This window comes from Canis lupus, chromosome 38, assembly GCF_003254725.2.
Source record: "Canis lupus dingo isolate Sandy chromosome 38, ASM325472v2, whole genome shotgun sequence".
Taxonomy (NCBI): domain Eukaryota; kingdom Metazoa; phylum Chordata; class Mammalia; order Carnivora; family Canidae; genus Canis; species Canis lupus.
In genome coordinates, this window is record NC_064280.1 from 10,993,864 (window position 1) to 11,016,139 (window position 22,276).

Sequence of the window (22,276 nt, forward strand, 5' to 3'; positions counted from 1 at the left end):
CTATCTATATTCTGAGGAGAAAGGAAAATGTTTGATCAAATGTGACCCAGTCAAATCATTCTGCTATTAAGGTGGATGTTAGACCTATTTGTGTGGACGTGGAAAACTGTCCAAAATATGCAATTGAATTAAAAAACGGATTGTGGGGAACCTTGGTGGCTCCGTGAGTTAAGGGCTTGACTCTTGATTTTGGCTCAGGTCATGATCTCAGGGTCATGAGATCAAGCCCTGAGCCTTGAGTAACAAGGAGTCCACTTGAAATTTTCTTCCTCTTCTTCTGCCCCTCCCCACCAACTTGCACAGGCTCTCGAGCATGTGCACACATTCTCTCTCAAATAAATAAATAAATCTTTTTAAAAAATAAAAGTAAATTAAACAAAAGAACAGATTGCAAAACTGTATGGATAGTGGGATTCTGTTCATCCAACTATGCATTAATGTATAGTTTGGACAATGTTATTTCTAAGTTTAAAATTATGGTTATAAAACATGAATTTAACAGATGATTAAAAGAAGAAAAATGCAAACAATTGAAAAAAAGTAAAAAAAAATAAATAAAAAAAATAAAAAAATAAAAAGAAAAAAGTATAAAAATGAAAGTTCTAAACTATCACCTAACTCAAATTCTCTTCCACCAAAGTCAAGCATTTTTAATGCTTCTCTTAGTAAATCTACAGTCATTTATAAATTCAAATATGCTTATATTCCTATTTCTTGGTTAATCAAAATTTAGACAGTAAATATTAAATCTCAATTTTGAAAAATAAAGCTTTAGCTCATTTACATTTCCCCTAAATACATTCTTCCTTCCTCTAAGTTCCGTTTACAACTAAGCATAGTATTGGGATAGGGATACAAGAAAGCAAGTATCACTCTATTACCCGATGACACTTACCTTGTGCCATTTAAAAAATAACATTATAAGAGCAATTGAATAGATGAAAGGTATGCCACATTTTAAAGTGCTGCATATTTTTCCCACAATTTTCTTGAATAGCATTTTAAATGGGTTCCAGGGGTTATCATTACCTGCCTTTTCCCTAAGCACCTACCTTTATTATATCCTTAGCATTATCATTTATTTTAACTAAACTATTTATTACATGGTGACCACATTCTTCAAAAGGATATCCCTATAAGAGACCTACATCTTCCTGTTAAAGCATAAAATATTTGCACTAGGGAATGACCTGTTAATCTAGGATTTCTGTTCCTTAGTTTCTACTGCTTCTTTTATCTTTATAATTCCTCTTCCTGGATTATTGTTTCCATTTAATTATTATACAGACTTTTTTTCAGAAAAAGTTCATAAAATATGAGGCTATATATTGATGAAAATATATATTTGAAATTATGCTGAACTCTTTTAATTTCCAGAAATTTTTATAATGACTTTTTTATAATGAGTTGTAGTCATTTTCCATAGCTTTGCTGAAAATTCATTTGTATTATCTTCTAATATCTAGTGTTCCTCTTGGAAACTTAAATGCCAATCTCAATTTTGTTCCTTTACAGATAGAGTTACCAGAGGTCACCCTGTGTCTGGGATGGTCTTGGGTTATTCTGATTGCCGTGGAGTAGTTTCAGTGGCACCTCTTTATCAAGAAAATTGTTCAGGATTAGATTATACATTACATAGGAAATTGTCTTTATATTTCTGAAAATTTATGAAAGTTGTGTGAGTCATTCTTCATTTACTGAATTTGGCACTTAAAGCCCCCATCACTTGAAGATTTATTTTAAACTCTTGAAAACATTCTTCCATTCATTATTATTACTGTTGCTATTGTTGTTATTCATGTTCTCTCTTTAATCCCAATTTCTTGACTACTGAACCTCTTAAATTGACATTTGTCAGTTTGTTTTTTCTTACCTGTTCTCTTCCTCTTCTGTACTTTCTGACTTAATACTTTCGAGCTTAATATTCTGGAAAATATCTTGATTTTTACCTTCATGCTTTTAATGGACTTTTAATTTTTTTAAGAAATCACATTTTAATTTTAAAGGATTCTTTCCTTTCCTCTGTTTCTTTTTTCATGATAGATTTCTAGGTTTTCATGAATATGTTCATATCTCTAAAAGAATATTAATTATAATTTTTTGAAATTCTTCTCTCTATTCTGAATTACTATTTCAGCTTAGTCATATTCTTTATTCATTTAGATTCTTCAATTTTGTTCCAGTTCTCTCAAATATCTGCTGTCACTTTAGATTTCTATTCTTATTTTAAAATGAAGATTCAATTGACTCATATTAGCAGTTAGCTTGGATTTTTTTTCATTGCTGTATGGGTAAGCTTTCTTCTTCTGTAGCTGCCTCAGCCCTCCACCTATGAGAGAGTTTACTAGAGGATCTGCTCACATAGATTTCAACTGATATTCTTTGTTCTGTGGTACACGACTGGAAAACAGGTGAGCACAATCATCCCAAATGCTAGAACATTGATAATATCAAAATCTCAATTTGTCCTCAAATGTGTAATAGGATGTATACAGCGTTCTGATTTTTGTCTGGGAATAATGGCTGAACTCTGAGTGACTCAGCACACAGAGGCAGAAAATACTGTAAGCCAGCAAGGCTCTTTGTGGACTCCCTATTTTTTTTTTTTAAATCTTTTTTATTTATTTATTTATTTATTTATGATAGTCACAGAGAGAGAGAGAGAGAGAGAGGCAGAGACATAGGCAGAGAGAGAAGCAGGCTCCATGCACCGGGAGCCCGACGTGGGATTCGATCCTGGGTCTCCAGGATCGTGTCCTGGGCCAAAGGCAGGCGCTAAACCACTGCGCCACCCAGGGATCCCCTGGACTCCCTATTAATCAGCTTTTTTCTGGTCACTCCTGTATTTCTTCTGCAATCTCTATCTAAGAATTCTGTGCGTATTGGCTCTCCATGGCCCTGAAAATAAAACAAACCCATTTTCATTGTGTCTGTCAGAGACATCTGGGTTTTTCCTCCTCTGTTCTAACTATACCTTTACACCCTTCTATCTACTTTCCATTTTCCACAAATCCAATAACAACTTGTATAAACTGATAACATCCACTACCTTCTCTTCCATACTATGCATTTGAATCCTTTTTCACCTTTCATTGACATTTCAACAGGGTTTCAGGGGAGAGGAAAAGGAACATTCCATCTTGAACTATTCTTTTGTAATGAAGAATGATATTAATATGTACATTAATGGATATCTTTAATGAAGAATAATATTAATATTTCTTGCATATGAGAATTCATATGTAAGAAAAAAGTCTCATGTTAAAAACTTTGTGAAATCCTGTGTTAAATAAATTTAGAAGGCTGCTTTACTGCAGGATTGCTCACAGTTTTTCAAAGCTATTTTTAAGGTCAAATTCCAAGAACAAGATATGCTAGAGTAGTTCAAAACCTTTTTCTCATACGCAATGTTTATGGGAGAAAAGTCTTGATATTAGATTAGCAAACTAAAATGATATCAGATTAACAAACTAAAATACAGCATGAGCTCTTAAAGAATGAGAAATCTCAAACTTAAATATATAGAGAACCAAATAATTAGTAAACAATAAGGAAACTTGAGAACATTGACTTTTTTTTTTTTTGCTAAATTCCAATTCAATTAGGTTTTATGAAGACCTATATTGGTTTTACCAATGTATTAAGATTTACAAATTTAGTATTTTACTAACTGCATACAGTTATGAAAATGTTTTATACAATCCCCTTTGTACCATAAAGAAAGGACTAAATGGATAACCTTGGGTGACTTGGGGATTGTTTTAAATAATAATCCAAACGTTGGGATTCTATTTAAACTCCCCACACTTTTTTGAGATACTGTGAAAGCAGTTTCCTTATGAGATTTCTGCTTAGATTGGAAATTCAATGAGAAAACCTGGTTGACAGTATTTCAACATTTCTAGCTCCCGCTTCGCTTATTATCTGAAAGCTCTGAGGGATCAACAATAAAAAAAAGTAGTGAAAATGGAATTTTGCTTTAACTTTTTTAAAGTTCTAAAAGATTTTGACTGAAGACAAAATTTGGAGAAAAGATTGAAACTTATGTTAGCATATGTATTTCTCTCTTATTGATCTACTAGGTCAAAAACAAACAACGTAGCAATAAATGCATAAAGTTGCCTATTTTTAAATTAAAGTTAATAGTTTAAATAAAATGCTTAAATGAAATATAATGTGGTAATAGAATCTTAAAATATATTACATCCAAATCTTTAGAATACAGCATAGTTGAAGTTTGATATGCATTTATTTGAAGTCTGATCATTACTGGATTTATTCTGGTGTCTAAATGACAAACTTCTCTGTACCTAAAATCACTGGCAGCATCATTTTTTCTGGGCTTTAAGTCTCTTGGTGTGTAATATTATTAGAAAAATAACACTTTTTTTACAGTTATAGAATGAATAAGTCATAGGGATGAAAGGTGCAGCATAGGAAATATAGTCAATGATATTGTAATAGTGTTGTATGGTGACAGATGGTAGCAACACTTGTGGTGAGCAGAGCACAATATATAGAAAAAACAATAACACTATTTTTAACAGCATATTAAAAATATTTGATTGGAGATGCTATTTTGAGTAATTTTATCTCTCACCCCCATACAAACACACACATATAAAGCAAAGTTTAAAACTTTCTTCAACTCCAGGTATGAAAAATTTAAAAGACTAACCTGGAAAAAATTTAGAAGCAAGACAACAGCAACATCGTGAACAACCACCACAACCAACTGCTTTTACTTTGTTCCCATCTGCTAAACTTTCAAAATACGTCATATTTCCCTAGACTATCTCTTTTTAAAAACCATTCAATGGTAGTTTGTTGTTGTTGTTAATAGAATTTTTATAGTACTTTTGATGTCTTAAACTGTTTTTATGTATTTTATATATTTATATAATATTGGGCAAGCATCTTATCTCCATATTACAGATGCCTCTCTTATGGTGTAAACATTTTTTTGGCTTCAGAAAAACCATCACACATTAGTGATAAACCAGGTTTTGCACCGAGATGCCTGGACCATTCCGCTCACCCCACGGCTTCACTGCTTTGAATAATTATGGTATCTAAATCTTACTGTATTCTTAGTATGTTGATTCCCTATTTCCCCTTTTTGGAACACTGATTTACTGAATATGCTTCCTTAAAGACTCTGGGGAGAAAAGTGTCTTGTTTTATTCACATTATACTGAACCACATTTTGGAATACAGGCTCCATGGAAAAGAGGAATCTATTAATGAAGCTCAGTTATTTGACAGGGATATACAAACGATGCATGAAAAGACTTGAGTACAATGTTGAGCACATGATAAGAAATCAGCAAATGGTAGCTGTTATCATTATTTATTGATTATGTCTCCACATTTACTCCTCATTGTCAATATGTAAGGTAAAAATGTCTATCTTAAACATGAACAAACTGATACATAATTTATGCATGTGAGGGTTCCAGGTTAAACGTTTTAGAATTGGGGCTTTAAAACTCAAAGAGCAAGCTTTTTATGAGGTGGAGGAGGGTTTCATGGGGCAGCAAGTTTCCAACCTCTCTGATTAAGAATCACAGAGAGAACTGTAATTTCTTTTTAATTTCCAGATTTTAGCACAGATATAAGGTGTGGCCAAAATATCTACTTATACCTTGTTTTTGGACTCTTCCAACCTCCAAAACTATGATAGAACAAGTTCACATTATTCTAAGCCACTAATTTTGTGATAATTTGCTATAGAAGCCCTAGGAAACCAAAATCCCCTCTCATGTGGCCTGGACATAGTAAATGAAAAATAGATGTTACTTACTGTCAATTATCTTTAGGATACTAGAACATAGGTGAATGTTGAGAACATAGAGTATGTGAGTAGAGGGGAAAGTCTTTTACTTAAGTTTACTCACACTGGAGTTACTATGCTCTGCCTTTCAATTCAAAAGTTGTTTCTGTTAAAGAATTAAGTATAGTAGATTTATAATGTGTTAAATATTATGCAGAGTGCTAAGAGCACAAAGTTAGAGAAGTCCCTGCCCTCAGAGACTTCTGTGGAGAATAGACACAAAAACATTTACTGCTTATTTAAAAAACTGTGGTGATTTTAACATCAGATACAGACACAAGACAGTGCTGGAGCAAAAAGGAAGAATACTTGATTCAACTTGAGAGAAAAAGGATTAGAGAGAAAGCCCCAGAAAGGTATAATAAGAGATCTTATCAGAGCTGAGGCTCATACTTTGTCCTTGAAAAGTTAGATCACAGGAATGAGTGTCAAAAGGGCTCTCTTGAAGTATCTATAAATAAGATTTTTATATAACATTGATTTTTTTTTTCTTTTGGTCCATACATTGCTAACTACCTATTCTCTTCTAAGGGTATATTTAAAATGTTGATTCCTTTCCAAAAAATTTAATTGCAATTTTGGCTTTAGCTATGTGTTTTTGGCACTATTCCTCCTTTTTTGTCTTCATGGTCCAAATTCCTACAATATACCAAACATATGAATATTTATGAACTAGATTAACGGCGTTTTCATAAGGATCATGAGCACATTTCCCACTATGAGCTGAGTCCACGCATTCATTCAAAATTATTTATTGAGCCCTACTTTGTTTCAGCCATAATTACCTCAGAAGATACTGACTTTTAGCACACATTGTGAGTACTAAATAATTAAAGATATTCTATTTTTTCTAGGTGAGGCTGTTAAATAAATATTTCATTCTCTGATTAAGATTATGGGATCTAGAACATTAGATGAATTTATAAAACTAATTATAGAATATTGTACATAAAGAAATTTGAAATTTAGTGTCCTGGATTTCTTACTTTTAACACAAGAGACTGAGTTTAGATGGAGAATGGTAGGTAAATACTAGAAATGAGAAAGATAAAAATGTTACCAAAAAATAATACAGCTATTTTAAGAACTGTAGTGACTGCTGGATGTCTGATATATGATAGGGAGGCATTAGAGAAGTTTATTTCCAGAACACCCTGCTCATCCTGTGATTCCTTCTGAAAGAGTGAGGTAAAGAATAAACTGAAAGGTTGAATTAGCTCAAGCAAAGTCATGACCCTATAATGCTGAAAATATGGTCCACTAAATAAGGGAAATACTTCTAGGAATAAAACAAAATATATTTACATGCATCCTATGGATATGTCAACTTTCTGCAGATGCTTCATAATGTACTTACAGAAAGAAGAATCAACACCAATGACAAGTCAAAATCTCAGTTAGTGGATGAGAAGACTAATGTTAACCCAGCCAAGATTAGCCCAACCAATAAAATGTACTTGGACCAACCTAAATCTGATTCCTACTGGCAAATTTTTATGAGACTTAATTCCAAGAAGATCAAACATTTAAATGTAAAATACTAAAACATAAAAATGCTAGAGGATAACATGAGTAAATTTTTGAAAAGTCTTTAGATTGAAAGAATTTTTCATTATGGTTTTAAAACTATGAATTTTACATAAATGCATTTAACTACATAAACATTTAAAATTTCCTTATTTCTCAAAGGGCTAAATATGGGAAAAATCATTCAAACTTATTATTAATCAGGGAAAATTTAACTTAAAACCAAAAAATAGATAGCGCTACATATCCATTAAAATGGCCCAAGTGAAAAAGCTTGACAATAGTTGTTGCAGATATAATCCCATTAGAAATCTCATGCATTGCCAGTAAGAGGGCAAATTTGTACAGCTACTTTGGAAAATTCTTTGATACAATCCTATATATTTGATCAAGTACATGGCCTCTGCCTCAACAATTTCATTTGAAGTGCATATCCAACAGTGATGTGTGCATGAGTGCAACAATAGACATGCATGAAACTTATTATAGCAGCATTATTTTTAATAGATTAAAACTAGAAATAACAAAAAAGTTAAAAGTAATATGTATGAATGAGTTTTAAATTTTTCAAACATGTATTACCTAGCAATTAAAATGAATGAACTATGAACTTCATGCAATAGCATAGACAAATTTCATAAATATGACGTTGGCCAAAAGAAATCTGACACAAATAAACAAACACTATATGATTTATTTATTTAAAGTTCACACCAGAGAAGGAAGACATTGTGTTTAAGAGGAGGAATTAAGGGGTGGGGTGAGGAGCTTCTTTGGTGGTAGTCATTCAATTTTCTGACCTGAGTACTGGTACCTAAATCCGTTCACTTTCTAATAATGTATTGAATTGCACACTTGTGATTTGTGAACTCATATTAATGTATGTTAAGCTTACATTAAAATGTTTAAAAGAAACTTCCTTAAGGCAAAAATATTACAGGGAATAAAATGGTTAGTAAAAATGATTGTTATGTATTGAATTGTCCCCCTTCTCTCAAATCTGTATGTTGAAACTATAATCCTGGGACCATATTTGGAGAAGGGTGTTTAATGAGGTAATTAAGATTAAATGACGTCATAGAGTGGGGTTCTCATTCAATCTGACTGTTTTCCTTATGAGAAGAGGAAGAGAGGTCAAGAATATGCAGGCCAAGAAAAAAGTCTGGTGAGGACACAATGAGAAGCTGTAGGAGCCAACGGAAGAAGCCTCAGGAGAAATCAACCCTGCGAATACCTTGATCTTGGACTTCCGGCCCCCAGAACTGTGAGAAAATAAATTTCTGTTGTTTAAGTCACCCAGTCTGTGGTACTTTATTGTGGCAGTCCTAGCAAACTAGTACAATGACCGAGGGAAAAAATATATCAGTATGGTATAAAAATCACATGCATTCCTACTATCTTAAATATATTAAATAGATAGGAAAGATTGGGTGGCTTAATCAGTTGAGCACCCCATTCTTGATTTTTGGCTTAGCATATGATCTCAGTATCATCGGATAGAGCCCCGAGTCGACTCCAGCTCTGTGCTAAGTGTGGAGTTGCCTTGTCCTTCTACCTCTGCTCCTCCCGCTGCTTGCACACACACACTCTCTCTCTCAAATAGAAAAGAAAATCTTTGAAAAAAATAAATAATAGATAGATAGATAGATGATAGGATACACACACACACGCACACACACGTAAATGAAAACCAAAATAGTATTAGCTAAGGATATTATTATAAAGACAAGAAAATATATTTAATATTCATAACAATCATAATTAAAAAAACATAAACAACTTGAAAAAAACATGTAACCATACATGAGGCACTATACCAAGCTTTAAACATACATAACTTCCTTGAATCCCACGAGGTCACTATATAGTACGTATCTTTTCCAACTCTATTTTTTTTTTTTTTCCAACTCTATTTTATGAGTGAAAAAGCTGAGACTCAGAGGGGCTAGGCTCCATATGTATTGATTAGTGAAGTAGGGATTCCAGCCTAGGCAGCTTGAGCCCAAAGTCCACACCACTGACCACTTGTGTTACATTGCATGTGGTAGTATTAGCAGCGAAATGCCATTTTTCACCTATCAGCTATACAGAGATTAAAACTCCCAGAAAATGCCCATTGTTGGCATCTAATGCACTTTCAGCAGGAATATAAATTGATCTGAGCTTTTTAAAAGGCAATATTACAATTTATATCAAGTCCTTTTTTTAATTACATGGATAAGAAACAATGTAAGGACAAGGATATTTATCACAATGTTATTATTAACAACAAAAATGTGTTACAATGTAAATATTCACCAAAGGAGAATTGGCAAGATAATTTATGATATGTACATTCTAAAGGATCCTTTCTATCTATTAAACATGATGTAATTGAGCTATATTTATTGACGAGAAAAGATTTCCATGACTTACTATTCCATGTAGTATTTGCTCTTTCAAATTTTTCTTCCACCACGGGCATTGTACCTCTTTTTTCTTTTCTTTTTTTTTTTCATTTTTGTTCTCCTTTTTTACAGTACCACTAAGGAAGCTTTAAAAAAAGACTAAAAGCTAGCTTTTCTTGAGAAAGTAATTCTTTTTCCATTCACTAATTCAAGAAATGTTTACTGAGTCCTCACTATATGCAAACCCTTTTCATGGTTTTATGGACACAGTACCAAGGAAAAAAATTCCCTTATAGAACTTTCATCGCCAAAGATATTTAAATAGTAGCTAAATAACAATTTGGAACAGGTGGTTCTTTATGTAAAGAAAATTCATTTTTACTGATTAGGCAAAAAGATGTTAAAAGTTCTTTTCATCCCCAAGTGTCCTAAATCTATAATTTAAAGAACACAGTTTCAAGTGTTAAATGTTCTTTTGCTGCTCCTTGAACTTCCTAGAGCAATTTATCTGTCAGGAAAAGAAATTGAGCTATGGTTTAAATATGGAGTTACAGCTTAAAAATATATTTTTAAAATAATCAACACTTGATAACTAACTCAACTATTAAAATGATAGATATGCAACTGTGAGTATATAAATATATATTTACATATATAATATAAATGATATGCTTTTTTCCAAAATGAGTCAGAAGGAGAAAATTGCTAGGTAATAAGAGAAATAGGTCCTGGGACATAATTTTGAAGTCATTCATCTTTTAGAAAGGGCTAAGTAAATCTTAGTTTAGAATTATAATAAATAATAGGGTACTCGGACTAACAGGAAATTAATCAGTGGTTATAAAGTTCTTTGGCATTAATTTATCACCTTAACCTTAGTTCCTATTTCTTTCATCTTTTTCTTTTTCCTTTTTAGAGCTTTGATTTGTTAATGAAAGAACAATTCTGACTCTTGTTAATAGGTCAAATAATAAACACTCTTCTGAGTTCCTTAAAATCTTCAGTATTAAGGGATGCATTTCAATTAAAATACTGACACCTCAATATCAATATTTAATTAGTTGCTATTATTTGACATTGTTCTAACTAAGATATAAACATAAAGATGGATTTTTCTTTTCCTAATTTTTATTCATTCATGCACCTATTCAAAAACATTTATTGAATACTTTCCATGTGCCAAATATTTCTCTGAGCATACAGATATAAATAAAACAAATGGTATCTGCCATTATGGAGCTTTTATTTTAATGGGAAAAACGTAATATATAAATAGAATTATGTTTGTTAGGATGTATTTTGAATAGTCTAAATATAATAACTTGTATTGATTTGATCATCTACAATAGGGTGAGCACATTAAATCTGTTATTTCACAATTTCTTATAAAACTTTGAGACAGGTGTTACTAGGATAAGTTTCCTCGGCCCTCAGAGATTAAGTCACTGATCCAAAGTCCACTGGCAGAACTAGTACTAAAACCAGTTTGTCACAGTACTCCAAATATCACACACTTTCCACTATGCTCTTTTGCCTTTTATTTTAAAAATTAACCACATTTGTTTACCTAAAATGTTTCTTTTTAAACATGATACATCCTAAGTCAGCTCAGGTTGCCTTAACAAAATACCATAGACCAGGTGGCTTACACAATAAAAATTTATTTCTCACAGTTTGGGAGGTTAGAAGTCCAAGATTAGCGTGCCAGTTCTGGGAAGGCCCTATTCCTGGCTGTGGATGGCTGCCTTTTCACTGTGTATCTTATGCCGAAGAGAGAGAAAAAGCTCTACTCTTTCCTCTTCTTATAGACACCAATCCTATCAAAGAAGCACCATCATCATGACCTCACCTGAACCTAGTTACCTCCCAAAGGCCCCATCTCCAAATACATCACATTGGAGGTTAGAGCTTCAACATATGAATTTTGGGAAGACACATTCAGTCAAAAATAGACACTATTCTTTGAGATATTGTAATAAGAAAGAAAAACTACCATTATTATTTTTATTCTAAAAAACATTAAAAAACATTAATCGTACTCATTTTAGAAAACACAGATATTGAAAATTAAAATTTGCATGTAATTTCATGTCAGATATTGCTATTAATAATAGTTTGGGAGGATGGAAATTTGATTGATGATAGATAGATGATAGATAGATAGATAGATAGATAGATGATAGATAGATAGATAGATAGGTTCATTAAAGAAGTTTTCTCACAATTATGGAGGTTGAAAAGTTCCAAGATCTGTGGTTGGCAAGTTGAAGGTGCAGGAGAATCAATGTGCACTTCCAATCTGAGTATGAAGGCCTGTGAACCAGGATATCTGACGATGTAAGTTTGAGTCGGAGAGTCAAAAGGCTTGAGATCTAAGAACTAGTAATTCAATTTGAGTCAGAAGTCCAGAAAAGATCTATGCCCCATCTCCCAGAAATCAGGCAGAAGAAGTTCTCTCTTACTCATGAAGCACCAGCCTTTTTGTTCTATTCAGGCTTTCACCTGGTTCCGTGAGACCCATTCCCAAAGGGAGAGTAATCTGCTTTACTCAGCCTGATTCCAATGTTAACCTCATACAAAAACGACCTCATAGAAACAATAATTTTTGACCAAATACCTAGGCACCCTATGGCTCAGTCAAGTTGACACAGAGAACTAACCATTGCAGCAACTATTCTTAGTCTTTTACTTGAGTGAAGAGGCTGATGAAAGATCAAGGCTGACTCTTATCAGAAAGGTATTGTGGACCTTGGCATTTATGAACACAAAAACTAGATCTCAGGAATTTAGAGTTAACCAGTAAGACAGGGAAAATTGTCATAGTAAGTGTTGATAACTCAAGAAACTTGTCAGTAAAAGAGAGGAAAGAAACTGGTGGAAACAAGAGGAGAGTATGGGATCTAAAGATGAGGTTGTTTCTGGTTATCTGTTTTGTTTTTTTCAAAATGGAATAAAACACATGCTTAAATTCTGTTGAGAAGTACCAAGTAAATATGAAAAGAGGTTGAATATTTGGAATAGAAAAGATAATATGTCTAATGAAGATTTTGATAAATGTAAAAGGGGATAGGATTCAAATCAAGGGGGAAGGTATTTTCCTAAAACAGGAGAGTGAACACCCATTTCATGTTACCAGGATGGAAAAAGTAAAGATAAGGTACATTTGTACTTGGTGTTTGGAAACTGAGACAATTTCTATTCTATTCTATGGCTTTGGCTCCATGAACCAAGATGTGGAGTCGTACACTGAAAATAAATTCCCTATGGTTCTCTAGGCTTGTAAGTACCAGAGCTAGAAACAAAAATATTATAAGTAAATAAGCATATATAGAAAAGTTTATTCAACATTGTTACGGTAACTGAAACATTGGGATTATAGTCAATGTCTGTATTTTACCAAGTTAAAATAAGTTATGAACATTATGTCAAGAATATTACACAGTTACTATAATATATGAGAGAGAGCTATAATAGTTGATTTGTAGAGACTTTGTTGATGTCCTGCTGAGGGGGAAAAGAGAGATACATAGCCTACTTGATGGAATCTTAATTTTTTATTTATATATTTTTTAAAATTTTATTTATTTATTCATGAGAGACATGGAGAGAAAAGCAGAGACATAGACAGAAGGAGAAGCAGGCTCCCTGGAGGGAGCCCATTGCAGGACTCGATCCCAGGACTCAAGGATCATGACCTGAGCCAAATGCAGACACTCAACCATTGAGCCACCCAGGCACTCAGAATCTTTATTTTTTTATTAAGCAAACAATGGCAAAGAACTACGTATGCACAGGGAGGCATGTGTGGATGTGTATGCATTATAACATGAGACTGGGGAAAGGAATATAGAAAAAATAAAATTGAGTTGTTAATGATCACACTGCAGTTATTAGTTGAGAGGAGAGGAGAAAATTGAGTGGTGGAGAAGTATGGGGTGGGGTAAGAATGGGAAAAAAAAAAAACAAAACAAGTGTTTTAGGGGAAAATATGTGCTAATAACCCACTTCTGCTATATAATTTACATTTTTACATATGCTTACAGGTACATTTCAGGTGCAACACAAACGTGCTGAGATACCTGGTATCATTTTCTTTTTTTTTTTTTTTTCTGGTATCATTTTCTAACACGTTTCCATGTTTTATCCGATAATAGAAATATATTATTCTTTATATATTGTGAAAACAATCTATGAAGCCAGTCCATTGGAAAATACAAATAAATGCTTGTTCCCAGTGTATGAAGGCCATTTGTTGATATAACACATCAGTTACTTCTAAGAGTTGTAGTATTAGCCTGTTGATTTACTTGAGTTTTCTAGTTTCTTGAGACAATCATAGGGCCTGAAAATAATAATAATAATAATTTGATTTGTTAGCTTCCTCTGTTATTTCTATGTCTTCTCTTATTATAATGGTTAGAACTGCTAGGTAATAGTGGAGATAACAGTTATGCTTAGCTCGTCCAACACTAATGAGAAAGCTATTTAAGCACATAATTGTTAACTGCTTCAATGGTGGCTTGAGATAAATCTCTTTATCATGTTAAAGAAGTAGTCTTATATTACTAGTATAGGAAGAATTATACAGAATGAATGTGCATTTTAACTATTATCAGATTTTTTTGCTTTGGTCTATTAACATATTAATAGAGTTCCAAATATTAAATATTTGCAAACTTTCCAGAACAAAACACACATTACCTCGGATTAATTTGTTTAAATGTACTGCTTAACTGTCCTAATTTATATTTGACTTAGGATTTATGCAAAAGTGAGATTGACTAATTTATTACAAGCTTTGGCATCTTAAAAATATCAGTATTTGTGACTTACTCTATACAAAAGAAAGAAAATAAATTGCCTGCCCTCCTAAATAAACTAGATGAACTGATTCATCGTTTTGCTCATATGAATGCATGACTCTGGAGTTGTTAGTAACCTTTGACATTGTTGTATTTTCCTTGACATTTCATTAATGCAATGTAGATTAATGCAACTGTTTTTATATTTAAAAGACATCACTTGTGAAAGCAATAAGATACAGTGTTTTTTTTTTTTGAGTTTTGTTTTTGTTTTAACATTTCTAAGTCATTTAAAGGTTTTCAACTTCCCACAGAGTTTAATAGAACAACAACAACAGAAATATCTTCAGAGTTCAACACAATGGAAAAGGTAAAAACTGTAGGTTGAGTAATAAATAAATGGGTGGTCAAATAGCCTTAGTAAAGATCAAGCATTACTAATAAGGCAGATTTTGGAAAGAGTACTTTATCATTCCTTCTTCAGTTCAATCAAAAGGTGTTTTTTGTTTGTTTGTTCTTTTGTTTTTGTAAGCTTGCTATATGTAATTCTCAGCGATTAGCAGAAGTTTGAAGTATAACATTTGCAAGGGTTCTCTTTATGGAAAAAAGAGATTATTTAAAATAGTTTTTGTCTAAGAATATGATGTTTAGTTACATAAGAGAAAATTACATCACGACTTTTAATAAAGACATGAAATTCTGTGTGTTTGTCAGATTGAGTGTGGGTATCAGTGTAGAACTGTGATGGGCTCAGTGCACTCCAGAGAGTAGAATACAATCTATTAAATCTGTCACCTGGACTATCAGCCCCTGCTCATTTGAAATGGAGTTTTCAAATAAAATTGATTTTCTAGTAGCCATTTGCTACTAAACCTTCAGATTTTTCTACAGAAACAATCCAGATACGTTAAGCAGACACATAAAATTTGAAGTTAAAAAAAGGTATATTTTTTTCTCTTGAAGTTGATGTGTAGGTCATTTTAACTTTAAAATACATTTAAGGGATCCCTGGGTGGCGCAGCGGTTTGGCGCCTGCCTTTGGCCCAGGGCACGATCCTGGAGACCCGGGATCAAATCCCACATCGGGCTCCCGGTGCATGGAGCCTGCTTCTCCCTCTGCCTATGTCTCTGCCTCTCTCTCTCTCTCTGTGACTATCATAAATAAATAAAAATTTAAAAAAAAATAAAATAAAAATAAAATAAAATAAAATAAAATAAAATACATTTAAATTACTGTTCTTCATGAATTTATTTCTATGCCTATATGGAGCTGATGAAGAGGTCTCATATTTGGTGAGTCTCCTTTTATTAAAGTTTTTTTTTCTTTTTTGCCATTTATTCCCATAGTTGAAATCAATATGCTTACAACTCCCTAATTTTATCTGATAGTCTAATGTTTTTTCCCTCCCCTTTACTCATAGATACAATTTTTTTTTTTTTTTAAAGAAATCACTACTTGGCAGCCAGTGGCTCAGTGGTTTAGTGCTGCCTTCCGCCAGGGTGTGATCCTGGGGTCCCAGGATAGAGTCCCATATCGGGGTCCCAGGATAGAGTCCCATATCTGGCTCCCTGCATGGAGGCTGCTTCTCCCTCCGCCTGTGTCTCTGCCCCCTCTCTGTCTCTGTGCCTCTCATGAATAAAAAAATAAAATCTTAAAAAAAAAAAGGAAGAAAGAAAGAAAGAAAGAAAGAAAGAAAGAAAGAAAGAAAGATCGCTACTTGATTGTCTCATGCTTATTTTAGAAGTTCAAAAAACAACTTTTAACCCCATCCGTTACCCCCATCGCATCTGGCTCCATGCTTCTCCCTCCTCCCCTGCCCCTCTCCATAGCTCATGTTCTTTCACTTTCTCTCTCTCTCTCTCAAATAAACAAAATCTTTAAAAAAATAAAAATAAGAAATAAAGTATATTATTAGCAGATAGGAAGCTTTATAAATTTCCATCCAGTAACTCCCATCCAAAGATAAAGATTAACTTTATTTATATGTCACCATTAATTAGTTTTATCTGTTTTTTGAAATTTATTTAAATGAAATCATGCAGAATGACCTATTTTGCATCTAGCTACTTTCTCTTAGTATTATGTTCATGAAATTTATCCATGTTTTGTGTAACTTTACTGCCTTCATTTTTATTGCAATATTATATTAATATATCACAAATTTTTATGCATTCTGTTCCTGATGGACATATTGAGTAATTCCATCTTTTGTATCTTATAAATAGTGGTGCTATGAATATTCTTGTACATCACTTTTGATGCATATGTGTTAGAATTTCTGTTGACTATGCATCTAGGAGTGGCACTGTAGATTTAAAAGGTATATATTTAAAAGGTACTTTATAAAATACTGACAGTTTTCAAAATTGGGTCCATCTGCTTACATTGTGATATCAGTATATTAAAGTTCCATTTGCTCCATTTGATATTATAAGTCTTGTTAGAATCATCATTCTACTGGGTGTGTAGTAACCATTATGGTTTTAATTGGCATTTCCCTAATTCCCGATTAGTAATAGTTACTAAAAGTTCCTAATGTAACTTTTAAGGTGGTTATTGGGCATTTGGTCTTCGTAAGAACATTATAAAATGTTTAAGTCTTTTATATTTCTTTTGTATTTGACTATCTTTTATTGACTTACAAATGTAAGTCTGTTGGATGTATGTATTTCAAATATCTTCACTTTATGGCTTACCTTTTCTCTCTCTTAATTGTATCCACTGAAGAAGAGAAGTTTGGGGTTTTTTTTCTTAATGTTTAATTCAACTATAATACATATGAAAATAAGAGCACTATGCTAAAAATAAAAATCAATATATTTCCACAAACTGAACACACTCATGTCACAATCACCCAAATCAAGATATAGAAAATGGTCAACATATTAGAAGGTTCCCTTCTGCCTCCTTACAGTCACAAACCCTAGATCCTACTCCTACCATCCCAACTTATACAAGGTAAATTAGTTTTGTCTGATTTTATGATAATTTTTAATATTTTAATGAGACTTAATCGATCAGTTTTTTCCTTATGGGCAGTGCTTTTGTGCCCTGCTTAAGAAATCCCCGCCAGCTTCCAGGTTATGAAAATACTATCTTACAATTTCTTCTCAACAGCTGCTTATGGATCCTTATGTGGATTTTCTAGTAATCTTTTCATATTCAATTTCTAAATTGTGCAGTCAAAGAATATACTGAATGATTTCAATCACTTGAAATTTCTTCAGTCCTGTTTTATGGTCCAGCAAGTGTCTATGGACATCTCTATTCCGTCACTGTTGGGCATGGTGTCCTAAATATGTCAGTTCAGAAGTTCGGTGTGTTAATCAGAGAGTCCAGACTTTCCATTACTTAATTTTTTCTGTTCTATCAGTTACTGAGAGAGGTGGGTTAAACATCTCTCATGTGGGTTATAGGTTTATCTATTTCTCCTTTTCATTCAGTTTTTGCTTCATATAATTAAAACTATATTCCTAAGTACATATGAATTGAGAATTATTATTTTTCTTCTGGTAGGAATGTTACTTTTTACCTACTACTAAAACCAATATCTTTGCAAAAAGTCTACTTTGATGTACGTTAGCTTTGTATTGCATGGCATATTTTCTTTTTAATTTCAATTTTTATGTATCCTCATATTTAAAGTGATTTTTCTTATAAGCAGCATGTGCTTAGGTTTAATGTATCCAATATTAACCAGATCACTATTAACATTTAATGTAATCACTGATATATTTGTATTTACATCTACATTTTGCTCTGGTTTTTTGTTTTCAACTAACGTTATTTCCTTTTTTCCTTATCATTTGGTTTCTTTTTAATCAAGAATTTTCATTATTCTATCTTTCCTATCTTTGGGGTTGTTAGCTATACATTTATTATACTATTCTTTAATTGGCTATTACCCTGGAGATGCTAAGACAGTGCAATGCTAAATACTAAAATATTTTATTTCTTTTCCTTTTTTCTGTGCTCATCCTATTATTTTATCATGTCTCTCTACTGAACTATAGGAATTTCTGTTAGCACACATTTTCTGTCAATAGCTGCAACAAGCGAAATTCTATCAAATAATTACAATTCATCTTTGGACTTTTATGATAAAATTTGAACCTCTTTTCCCTGCTAAAAATGCATGCATATTCATACAAGAAGATCAGATTAATAAGAAATGTTTTAAAATAATGTTTAAAATAATAAATCATGACATCCATATCTTAATAACAGTTCCATATTACCACCTTTATTTTATAGAATAAAATAAAACACAACATAGGAATACTTACAATAAAGTCATTATGTGCTCACCAACAATATGAGCCTCTCTCAGATGCATCATTGCATATTTGCTATTATCATTCTTAAGGGCATTTTGTCATCATGAGTAAGTAATCTTCTGTAGTAAAACAATGAAAGTGTTTAGTTTAAACATTTTTTACTTTTTATCAATCAGTGGATTAGACTGTCTTTCACATAATCACATTTCTTGACTTTCTATTGGCTTAATTTAACAAATTTATTGAGTGTATTCCAATCCAATCTATTATTTTTTCAGCAGAGTAGCAAGAGTCATCTTTTCAGTGGAATAAATCACATTCTTTATTTTACTTGCTTTAAGCACTTCAGGGATTTCCACCTGAATTTTTTTTTTTTTTTACATCATTTTTTGGCAAAAAGTTACTAAAGTTATCCTGACTTTAGGGACTTTTTAACATGCTGTTTCCTTCTTGTCTTCCTAGACATCTCTCTTTCTTCCTTCTAGACTCTGTAATTATCTTTCCCTTGACTGACAAAGATAATTATTTTCTTATCCTGTCACTCTGTATTCCACAATCCTGAAATGTTATTCATGGAATTTTACACAATAACAAATATATACTGATTTCGAATTTGCTTGTTTATTTTTTATTTTTTTTTAAAGATTTTATTTATTTATTCATGATAGTCACAGAGAGAGAGAGAGAGGCAGAGACACAGGCAGAGGGAGAAGCAGGCTCCATGCACCGGGAGCCCGACGTGGGATTCGATCCCGGGTCTCCAGGATCGCGCCCTGGGCCAAAGGCAGGCGCCAAACCGCTGCGCCACCCAGGGATCCCTAATTTGCTTGTTTAATGTCTATCATGTGCACTAGACTGCTAACTTGTCAATGCAGGTACTGAATCTATTTTGTTCACATATACACATCCCTGAGCACAGCACAAGCCACACAGAAGCATTCAACTGCTTTTGCAGTTCTGTGGAAAAGTCAGAGCTGGAGATTATAATTTTAAAGTCATCCCCACAATATCTAAAATATTGTGGATGGGTGAGCTAGTTTAGGTATACAATACAATGTCAAAGAATGCAGAATGCTGAAGATGATTGCAGCACTGTTTGATCAGAGTAGGTAAGAACTGATGAGGTTAAAATTCCACATATACCAATTAATATTTACCTTAAAAAACAGCTTATTCTATTTTATCTTGAGTAGTAAATATTGTAACTATTAAGATTAGCTCAATTGGTTATGTGGTCAACTCTTAATCTCAGCTCAGGTCTTGATCTCAGGTCTTGATCTCAGGGTAGTGCATTCAAGACCCGCTTTGGGCTCTAAGCTGGTTGCAAAGTCTACAAAAACAAAACAAAACAAAACAAAAAACAAACAAACAAAAAAACCTCAAAAATTTACAGAAAATTTGTTGACCATCTTTCAAATTATTGCTTAATTAATGGCTAACATTTCTATTAAAACATTTTATATCACCTGATGAATTAATGAATTAGTTGCTAGCTATATAAGTTAGACTAAAGTTCAATTGCTAAGTGACCAAATAAAGGACCTAAATAATGTAGCACATTCTTTCTCTTTCTTACATAAAATAAGTCTGGGGTTCATTAACCGGTTTAATTTTTCTGCTCTATTATTTTCAAGATCACCTATGACCCAACTTGGATGCCAGAATTTGAGAATTCTTAAAAGAAAAATAACAGAAAGAAGGTAAAGTCTTAAGGACCAATACTTGAAACTCTACCCACTAACTTCTTAACATTTCAGTGTCAACCCCTGACTACAGGGAATAGTGGGGAACAGAATCTTCTAGCTAAGAATTTTACCACCTCAAAACAACAACAATAACAAACTAGAGTTCTAATAAAAACTAAGAGGGGTGCCTGGGTGACTCAGTTGGTTGGACCCTCAACTCTTGATTTTGGCTTACGTCATGATAGCAGGGTTGTGAGATTGGGGCCCATGTCGAGTTTTGCGCTCAGTGAGGAGCCTGCTTGAGATTCTCCCACTCTCTCTGCCCTCCCCCAGCTCATGTGTGCTCCCTCTCTTGCTCTTTCTCTCAAATAAATAAATAAATAAATAAATAAACAAATAAACAAATAAACAAATAAACAAACAAATCCTTAAAAAAATCTTAGAAGAGTATAATAGATAGAGGATAGGAAAATAGTCTTGTGCAGATAAGTCCTAATGATTTTGAATGATGTCACTGTAGAAGTATTTATATAACACCATACTTAAGGCAAAAGAGAAATATTTCTTTAGATAGTGAGAGCTGAAGATACTGTTTCTTAAAGGAAATCAATTGTGTTTTATTTAAATAATTTATTACCTGAATTACTGTAATTTAGCATAATTTTGAAGTGTGACTTATTTTAAACATTGAACTAATGTTCAATAATAACTGATTTTAGAATATTTATGTGAAGTGAAAAATTATGTTCTGTATCTGTAAAGAATTTTATGATCTTAATATTTGTTGACTGTTGTATATTTAAATTTATTTTATTATTATTTTTAAGTTTATTTTACTCTTACTTTGATCTTATGGGATTTTCCCTAATGGTGCTGGGGAAAAAAATTACTTTTCAAATAATTTCTCCATTTAGTAATGTTTAAGGATCTAAGACTTCATGCTCTGTTTTAGATGATCATTATAATAGGCTCAGGAAAGTATGTACTTAGAGTGGTTTATTTGGCATCAGTGGGTACCAAGTAGTACATTTATTTAACTTCTCAGCAGTTCATTGGCATTTTGGTGAAAAGAGGTGATGAAGGCTATTTAATTAACCTCAAATATTTCACTGGCATAAGAAACTGGATCATCTGCCAGAATCATTAGCAATTTATAAGCTGAGTTCAGCAGCAAATGGTCATAAATTCAATCACATGTAACCTTTCCAGTAAGTGACACCAGTCAATTGAAATTTATTATGGGGGAAATCACAGAGTTTGACATTCACACTAAATATCCAGAGCATTAAGATTCTGCTTGCCAGAATCCTAGATATCACTTTGTAGATAATGCACAGAATTTTAAAATGCAGAAATGATGGATAAGATCTGAATAGTTCCTCTGAGCATTATCAAGAAATATGAGAGGTTCAATATTTGATAATGCTTCATTTTCTTCAATAGGACAAACTCATACTGTGGGACCTAGAACGATAACTGTGATTACTGAATAGTAAGTGTCATAAAACACTGGTGAGTACCTTTGGTATGGTGTATAGTCGGTCTGGTGAGAAACTTGCTTGGCGAATTTCCATTAAGTACTCATGACAGATAACCTGAGAAAGCAATCAAATTTCATTTTCTGCATCTTTAGTGGTAATGTGAGGTTATATAGAGTGGAGTGTAATTGATTTTAGAAACTTGATTAAATTATCAATAGCATGGCATAAATATAGCTTTTAAGTTGAGAGTACATTTGTTTCATAGTTTGGGGAATTTTGGAAA

General features: G+C 32.7%; 2 long non-coding RNA genes across 3 annotated transcripts in view; one reads left to right on the forward strand and one right to left on the reverse strand.

Annotated features, from left to right (window-relative positions):
• Nucleotides 1–13,291: 13,291 nt before the first annotated feature.
• Nucleotides 13,292–22,108, reverse strand: LOC118353566 (uncharacterized). The gene is made up of 3 exons (XR_004812777.2): nt 22,033–22,108; nt 18,837–18,946; nt 13,292–14,089 (listed from the first exon to the last, which is right to left on the reverse strand). It is a non-coding gene; the product is annotated as an uncharacterized LOC118353566 (long non-coding RNA).
• LOC118353567 (uncharacterized) overlaps nt 14,857–22,276 on the forward strand; it is a 37,566-nt gene continuing 30,146 nt past the window's right edge. For both annotated transcript variants that reach the window (XR_004812778.2, XR_007409175.1), the window contains exons 1-3: nt 14,857–14,919; nt 20,462–20,527; nt 21,956–22,004. This is a non-coding gene — a long non-coding RNA (uncharacterized LOC118353567). The remainder of the gene's footprint in view (nt 14,920–20,461; nt 20,528–21,955; nt 22,005–22,276) is intronic.